We start from the raw sequence: 8,311 nt of genomic DNA, 5'->3' as shown, positions 1-8,311 counted from the left end.
TGGAGTGAGTGGGGGGGGGGAGGGTTGGGGCCTAGTCCCAGCCCCTCCGTTGGACAGCATTCTCACGCCAGAAACTCCAGCCCCCTCAGATGGAACAGGAGTAGAAGGAGGTTGGGAAAAGCTCCCAGCCTCACTGGGTGAGGCCTGCGTCCCAGAAGTAGATGCGCCTTCTGTCGGTGCTGCTGTAGTCACTGATGTTTTGGTCAATCTTCCCTGTGGGCACTGAGCTGCTAGGTGGGAAGAGCTACCACACCAAAAACAAGTGGTCTCCCCAAAAGAAAAATAGATCACAAACCTCTGCCCATTGAACATGAGGCTCAAGGACTGAGACAGAGACCGTGGGCCCTCTCTGAGAAGCATGAAAACCTGCCTTCGAAAAGACAGGACATGCCTCAGTTTGGGGTTTTTACTCCGTATGGTCAATCAGTGAAAGGGACTCGTAAGAACCCCACAGGGCTCAAGTTCCTTGGCCAGCTCCCGATCGGTCACATGTGGGGGCACATTAGAAATCACCACCCTCACTGCTGGGATGTCTAGGGGCATGACAAAATAATGTGAGCCCGCTATGTCCAGGCCCTCTGCACACACCCTGTTAACTAGGGTGAAATCACTCAAATAAATCACTGGGACCGTGTTGACATGACCTGCGTAATGTATGTTATGCTGTCCCAGGAGACTAGCAAGGGCATCTATGCAGACCTCAACCCCTATGTAGGGAAGGGGGGTGAACCCTCAAACCATGGGTAATGGGGAGGTTCTGGGAGGCATCCTCATGCCAGCTGCTGGGTGTAGGAGCAGCCATTCCTGTTAGAACAGGGTTAATTTCCAGCTATAACTAAACAAAAGGAAAACAAAAAAAAAGTTTATACTAACTAAAATGATAAGTGTCTGGGAATGCAGCCACAAAACTCTAGATGGGAGGGGGAAACGGGTGGAGGAAAAAAAAAGGCAGGGGGGTAAGGGGATTGAAACAGTTAAAAAAAAGAAAACAGAGAGGGTGGGGGCAGAAGTGGTAATAAAGAGCACCCCTCAGAAGGCAAGCTAATGGAAAAGATAACTTCCCGCAACAAGCAAACAGAAAAGAAAGAGAGAAAGAAAGGAAAAGAGACAGTAAAAAAGAAGGCTGTAAAGACAAAGAAACCGGAAATACAGGGAGGATTGGATAAAGAGGAGAGAAAAGGGTGGGGGGAAGCTACAAAAATGCAAGAAAAGAATCAGAAAGCGAGATAAAAAGAGGCTAGAGACCTTTAGACAGGTGGGAGTCAGAAAAGGAAAGAGATAGGAAAGCCGAGGAGCCTTACGCTCAGGATCACCCCATGCACCTCCAAGCAAGCCTGGCCCGGTGTGTCCAAAGCAAAAGGAAGAAAGGACGTTGACTTTTGAACTACTTTATTCAGGAGTTCAGGGTACAAAAAGTTGGCCCCTCTGGGGTCCCGGTCAAATATATAAAGCAAAGACAAACAAATTGCCAGCAAACCAAAAACACCATGTCATTACATTCATAACATCACACTGTGACAGACACCCTTGCTGTATTACACATTGTGCCTAATGCCATTATTCGGTTGAGACACCAGTCACATGGTAGTATAGACCAAAGCCCTCTATAAACAAACGATTCCTACCCTGCTCTATCCAATCATGCATGTGACAACACCTTCAACTTCCTACACAAAGGAAAAAGCAAAAATCAGACTGGTGAGGGCCTAGGAGGAAGGAAGGAAGTACTCCTTTATCTGAAAAAAATAAAAGGAATATTTATCTTCTATATAAGGGTGTGTGTGTGTGTGGGTGTGTGTGTGTGTAGTAAGCTGGACTGAACTTTATGCCCAGGAGTAAACTTATTTATTTTAATTGGAGAATTCACATGCTTGAAATTAAGTATATGCTTAAATGTTCCTGAATCAGGGCCTAAATTTCCTACTTGACATTAAGTATGTGCTTAAATTTTACTGAAGCAGGGCCTAATCCTAATGCTCTTTACAGTCAACAGACATGTTGACTGAATTAGGGCTTCAAGATATGTTCTAATGCATAAGTAATCATTGAAAGCATAGAATCTTACATTCTAGCCTTTGCTTCTGCCAGTTAACGACCTTGCTGTAATTGACTGCAATGCAAGAACGAAAAATGTTCAACTTGCCTGTGCATATATTCAAACTTTAATAAGAAAAATGAAAGGAATCAATGGCAATAACATCTATATACTCTTTCTTTTTTTAATGCTATTGTCAACTTATTTATGTGAACAAAAACAATAGTCAATTTAGAAAGTAATCAAAAGGAAAAAGTAGAAAAATGCAATTTAGGAAATATCCACGTCAATTGACAGGAAGAAGCAAGTTTTCTCTTTGGGACACAGCTCATTTTTGTACTGAGAAAAATGTAGAAATAATTTTTCTCTGACAGAGAGTATATTTCCCTTGAAATCCAGCTGTATTGAAAGATGAACTCAATCAGCCCAATTGTTTATGCTGGAAAAAGACACACTGAGATAATATTGTTGATCTGAGTTCACACCCCCAGGATGCATTTACATAATATAAATGATATTAGGGATTGTTGTTCTATGCACAAGATCAAGGAACTCTATTTACATTTCAGTTTTGAACCCTAATTATAATACACTTTGCTTTTGTCTACATTACAAAATCCTGCCCACAGAACTACATTGGTGACCCTAGACAGCTTTGCTAGCGAGGTGGGTGCACAGAACTTCTTATTGATGGAATTCTTGACGCAGAAGATGGCTTCTGGCAGCAGAGCTACTATTATTTTAGGGGAGCTGGTTTAAATCTGGCAGCAGAAAAATTCCTGCCAGCAGTGTTGCAATTATACCAGGAAATCCAGTTGCAATGCCACTGCCAGCATAGTTAAAAGAGCAGCAGCATCTCCTCTAGGGTAGATATTGCTTTTGTGCACCTAAATAATACAATTCCGTATGGACCATATTATTTATGTTAATTTATGTTAATGTAATGTTAACCTATGTTAATGACATTTAAAAGCAATAAGAAGGGATAGCATGTATAAAGTGTTTTCTGTTTAATATAAAATTATTGAAATGGCAGGGGAGGGGGTATACCTGGAAGCCACCTGGTAGGACAAATCAATTAACTAATCAATGAACCCATAAGAGATGTCTGTATTGTCTTCTGAAAGCAACAAAGCTCACTCAGCAATAGGCAGGTAGTACCTACAAGCTAAACATTCACTAAATGACAAGAGATATTTACATTGCACACCAAATTATCATATTACTCTAGACGCATATGAGTGGAAGCAAAAACCCATCTTATGAGAGGAGTTTGAAAGAATTTGGTTTATTTGGCCTAGCAAAATAAAGCCTAAGAGGGGATGTGATTATTGCCTATGCATTCATTGAGGGAGGGAAGACAAACAAATAAATAAAAGACCTATTTTTGCTAAAGCAGCAGTTCCCAATCTGTGGTACGTGTACCACCAGTGGTACACAGTCAACCTGTCAATGGTATGCGTTAACAGATTTATCGTAAGTACTTTATATGACAAAAATTTGCTGGTGGTACTCAAGGTTGAATTGAAAAATGTACTGGAGGTACGTAAAGTTGTATCATTTTAAATTAGTGGTGCACAATCTGTCAGAGTTTGGGCACTGCTGTGCTAAAGGACAAGGCTAGTGCAATAAAAAATGGGTATAAACTTGTTATGAATAAATGTAGTCGGAAAGCAGAAGAAGGCTTCTAACCATTAGAAGCCAGGAGGCTCTGGAGCAGACTTCCAATAGGGATAGTGGAGACAGAACTAACTAGGTTTAGTGGGGAGGTTGATTGGTTTATAAAAGGCAAACATACATAATATCACAGGCACAACACATATAATGTGTTTGCCCATGATATCAGGACTAGATGAGCCAAAACATCTGATGATAATCTTCATTAACATATGAAGATCATAGTAATATGTTACTATATTCCAAAGTTCTTAAACATAAAAAATCACCTCCCTGAAGGCCCCTAAACGATATAGGCATTCAGTGCCATTGTACATGGGGTAGAGCAGGAGTTGAAGCCATGACTTAAAGCCTGTGGTTCTGTGTCCTCATTGCCAACTTTGCCATTTCCCTTTAACATTCACAATGTCAATGGATGGTTTTGGCAGCACCAGGTAGGTGGAGGCTGGCACACAGCAGGGATAGGAAGGGAGCAGAATGGGATTGGTGGTGTGAGGAGGGGACAAGCATCTTGTGTTGGCACTTGGGTCACAAATGCTCAGCTAGGCTGCTGTTCTAAAAAGGTACGATACCAAGCCCTGGTGTGGAAGGATGGACAAACATAGTCAAAAGAACCCTGGGTTCACTTGCTGTTAAAGGCAAGCCCTTTATCCCCAAATCAGGACACAAAGCTTGCTTTGTCAGACAGGATCATGGAACAAAGAGAGATCAAGTATCTTCTCAAGAGAATAACTTCATAGGAAAGTTAATATAAATTTAACTAGCATTCAGATCAGGCAATTTGGAAGGGGCTGGTCAGCAAGGGTTACACATTAATTGTTTAAGAACTTTTTACCAACGATTTACAAATGATGTTCTTCAAAGTTTATGAGAGAGAGGTTAATATCCTCTATACACACTGGTAATAGTCAAGGACTGCACCACCGTTAGGTACTAATGTAGTCAAATTAGCATATTCAGCCAAGAGTTACCATAGCTATAGTCTTTTGTTCCTCCAATGATGTGTTTGACTGTGACCCATTGCAAGATCTTAAGGAAAGAAATTCAAGAGCTTATAAAAGACACTTGAGTTTTTTAGTTTAGTGGCAACAACTAGATTGTAATTAAATGACTAGCTGCATTAGTTTGGTCAGGCAGAAGGCAGGGAAGAGATGCACTTTATAGACTGAATCAGAGATACATAAGCTTTTGTGAACAAAAGCTCATTTCATTAGAAGCTCTGAAAGGGCATGCACAGGACAGGCTATCAAATGGATTGATTTGAATACAGAAGACATGGAAGGGAGTGTGGTAAGGGGAAAAGGGAACAGTGTTGGGAAAGGCAAAGAGGTAACAAAGCCATGAAGACGTAGGGCTCAAAAAACCTAATCCAGGTAGTGAGATAAGAATCCATTGTCCCTGTTTGGATGATACCTAACACAATCCAGTCTGTGGATGATTTCTTGTTTCATATGTTTGTATTCACATCAGCTTTTAAAATTCTGCTATTTAATAAGGGTTACTCTGACGTCAGTGATGGCATGTCCTGAAAGGTTAAATTGTTCTGCCACACACTTTTGTGTGTTCGGACTTGATGTCTGAATGGTGTCCCCTCATTCTTTCTTGGAGATATTTCCCCATCTGTCCAATGCAGATGCAGATGGGCACTATCCACAGGTTATGACATACGGTGTTAGTAGCGGTGAGGTGAATGGATCTCAGATGCCATAATCATTGTTACTGGGTTTTTGGTTGTAGTCATGTTGGTCTAAGGACATAGGCAGGTAACTGCACCCAAAAGCGTGCCAAGAACTTTTTTTCCAACTACCCAGTTGGTCTAATAAAAGATATTACACCCACTCAAAGAACCTTGTCTGCCTATAATGAATGTTATTTGGTCCAGTGATAACGTTTTCTGTATTGATAAGGGGCAATGGCTTGTATCTGGGTCTGTTTCAAGGCCTAGTGCCTCAGGATAATAGAAACTGGGTAGTTGGTTGCTTGAGGGACACCATTAGAGGTTGGGAGGACTGTCTATAAGCCAGGAAACATTTATTCCCTTGAAATGGTCATCATTTTTCAGGAGGGGTTGGAGGTCATTAATCACATGTCCAAGATGTTCAGAATGGGGGCTGTAGGTGACAACAAGATGGATTCTATTGTTTTTGTCTCAGTGTTGGTATTATGGCAGGAACTTTGAAAGTCAACGTGAATTTGAAACTTTGGAACATGAAATAATCCATAGATTATTATATTTAGATCACTCTATTTGATACTCTGCTCTCTGTATAGCTTCTGTTTCATAGCACCTGATGAAATGGACTCTTGCTCTTTGATTTCTGAATCTCTGATTCAGTTAATTTGAGGAGCATCTCTACCCTACTTTCTGCCAGATGTTCTTGGTTAGGTTTTGATTCTTAACATTCAGTGCTATTTCTTATGCTAATATATTTCAATTACTTATGTTTAGGCACTCAGAGTGCACCTACATATGTGCTTTAATGCGTATTAGCCTATTTTAATGTGAATTAAAGCACCACTTAAAAAACCATGCTATTTAGTTAATGTGCACTAAAACAGGCTAATGAACATTAAATGTCACTTAAAAACTATGCTCTTTACTTAATGTGCATTAAGAAAAGCTAATGTGCATTTTTCTAGTACCTCACAATGGGCATTTATACACATACTTTTTTGCATTGTGATGCAGTGGAGATCCAGAGATTAATCAAGTCTGCTCTGCATGAAAGCTGACGCTCACCACGCTGCGTCACTTGCAGTCGTATAAGTGGTGAAATGCACGTTAGAACAGAGAAAATGGTGGTGGTGTGCTTTTGAACTAAAACATGTTCAATGTGTTTTAGTTCAAAAGTGGACTGCCACTATTTTCTGTGCAGTGTCATGTGTTTAGCCACTTATACAACTGTACATGTCACAGCACCAGGTGCTTTTTAAAGCACCCGGTACTGCAGCACATGCATCTGTAAAAATGCTCAATGGTGGTACTAGATTTAATGTGCTTTAACTAAAGCACATTAATGTATGTTGTGATGCCCCTTGCTGGTGCTGTATGTTCCTGCTCTGGGGTCTGGGCCTCTGACTTTCCTGCCATGACTTGATGGAATTACAACTGAAAGGAAGGGTTCAGTGTTGTTCCTTCCCCCCGACCCAGAGACAGGATACTCACTGGCTTACCGTGGTTGCTCCTGTGACTCCACCTCCCCTACACCCCTTCCACTCAGCAACCATGTAGATCTCCAAGTTGCCACGCCAACTCCAGGCTTCAGCTCATCAAGCTCCCTCAGAAGCCTCTGCCTCCTCAGCTGTCCTTGGAAGCACAGGCTTGGAAGTTCAGCCTGGCTCACCCCTCTTCCTCCTTAGTCCACCTCCCTTGCTACACCAACCCTGGGTTTAAGGTGCCTGCCTCAGTGCTGGGGTCGATAAAGCCAGTCGCACCTCCTGTAGGGAACTGCCAACCATGAACCCCTTTCCCAGGGGCCAAGGTTTGCGCAGCCTTGGCTGGTTTCCCACTCTTGCCATCACCCGTTAGCAGTGGGGCAGAGTCATGGGGGTCATCTGCTCCCTTGCACCAGCCCTCAGCATGCCCAGCATCTCACCTCCTGATTTTCCCTCTGCACCTGGCTTCTGTCCAGGTTTTTAAATCTCCTGTGGCAGTGGTCCCAGCTCATGTCATCAGCTGCCCACTGCCCAGCTTAATGGAAAGCTACTTGAAGAGCCGGCGCAGTGCTAGCTCATGCAGTTCCTTCTCCATCTTGTCCTGCCTCCTGGGTAAGTTTTCTGTGGCACTGGGGTCCCTGATCCCTCCTCTGGGACTATCAGTGTCAGCGCTTCTGGCCCTCACAGGTGTACCCCACCGCCACACATGTGTAGACACACTCTTGGTGTGTTCCTATTTAAATTAGTAAAATCATGGAATCTGGGCTTGCAAGCTTGTCTTTAGACAAGATTAATCCAGATTTGTTATTTTATTTACATATTTATAAAAATAATATACACTTTGTATCTTTATACAATGGAGATTATATACAAGATGGAGGCACTTATGCCAAGTGCTGTAATGCAGTGGTTCCCAAACCCTGACAGACTGTGCACCACCAATATGAAATATATAACCTTAAGTACCACCAGCAATTTTTTGTCATATAGAGTAATTATAATACATCTGTTAACGCATACCACTGACAGGTTGTCTGTGTTGTACATGTACCACAAATTGGGAATTGCTGCTCTAATGTAGTCCTTCTCCCTATTTCAAATCCCTGAGTCCTCACAATCTTATATTTCAGTGAGTAGCTAAAATGCCATGTTATGCTAGAGAATGGAAGTATATTGTCTTTTATTATCTTTTTCTTCATATTTCCAATTCAGAAAGATTCTGTTTAAGAAAATATTTAAACTTACATATATTTTGGGTTGAGATTACCTAAGAAATTTTTTTTCCAATGGAGTAGTTCTATAGTTAAGTTATAGAACAAGTTTGGCTGATGCAATATGTAATATAGTTTTAACGAAAATGACCTTGCTGAGCACTTACACAATAAAACTAAATATGCTTGTAGAGAAAAGCATAAAGAAGTGTCAAGTAGTTTCACATTATGA

General features: G+C 41.5%; 1 long non-coding RNA gene across 1 annotated transcript in view; it reads right to left on the bottom strand.

The window, feature by feature from the left end:
• The window catches only part of LOC109298215, an 18,982-nt gene extending 11,050 nt beyond the window's left edge, over positions 1 to 7,932 (bottom strand). Inside the window, exon 1 of the long non-coding RNA XR_002097535.1 lies at positions 7,826 to 7,932. This is a non-coding gene — a long non-coding RNA (uncharacterized LOC109298215). The remainder of the gene's footprint in view (positions 1 to 7,825) is intronic.
• Between the last annotated feature and the right edge of the window lie 379 nt (positions 7,933 to 8,311).

Source organism: Gavialis gangeticus, unplaced genomic scaffold (genome assembly GCF_001723915.1).
Source record: "Gavialis gangeticus isolate Ggan-Ray unplaced genomic scaffold, GavGan_comp1, whole genome shotgun sequence".
Taxonomy (NCBI): Eukaryota; Metazoa; Chordata; order Crocodylia; family Gavialidae; genus Gavialis; species Gavialis gangeticus.
The sequence above is the reverse complement of the archived record's forward strand: the minus strand, read 5'-3'. Positions and strand labels throughout refer to the sequence as shown.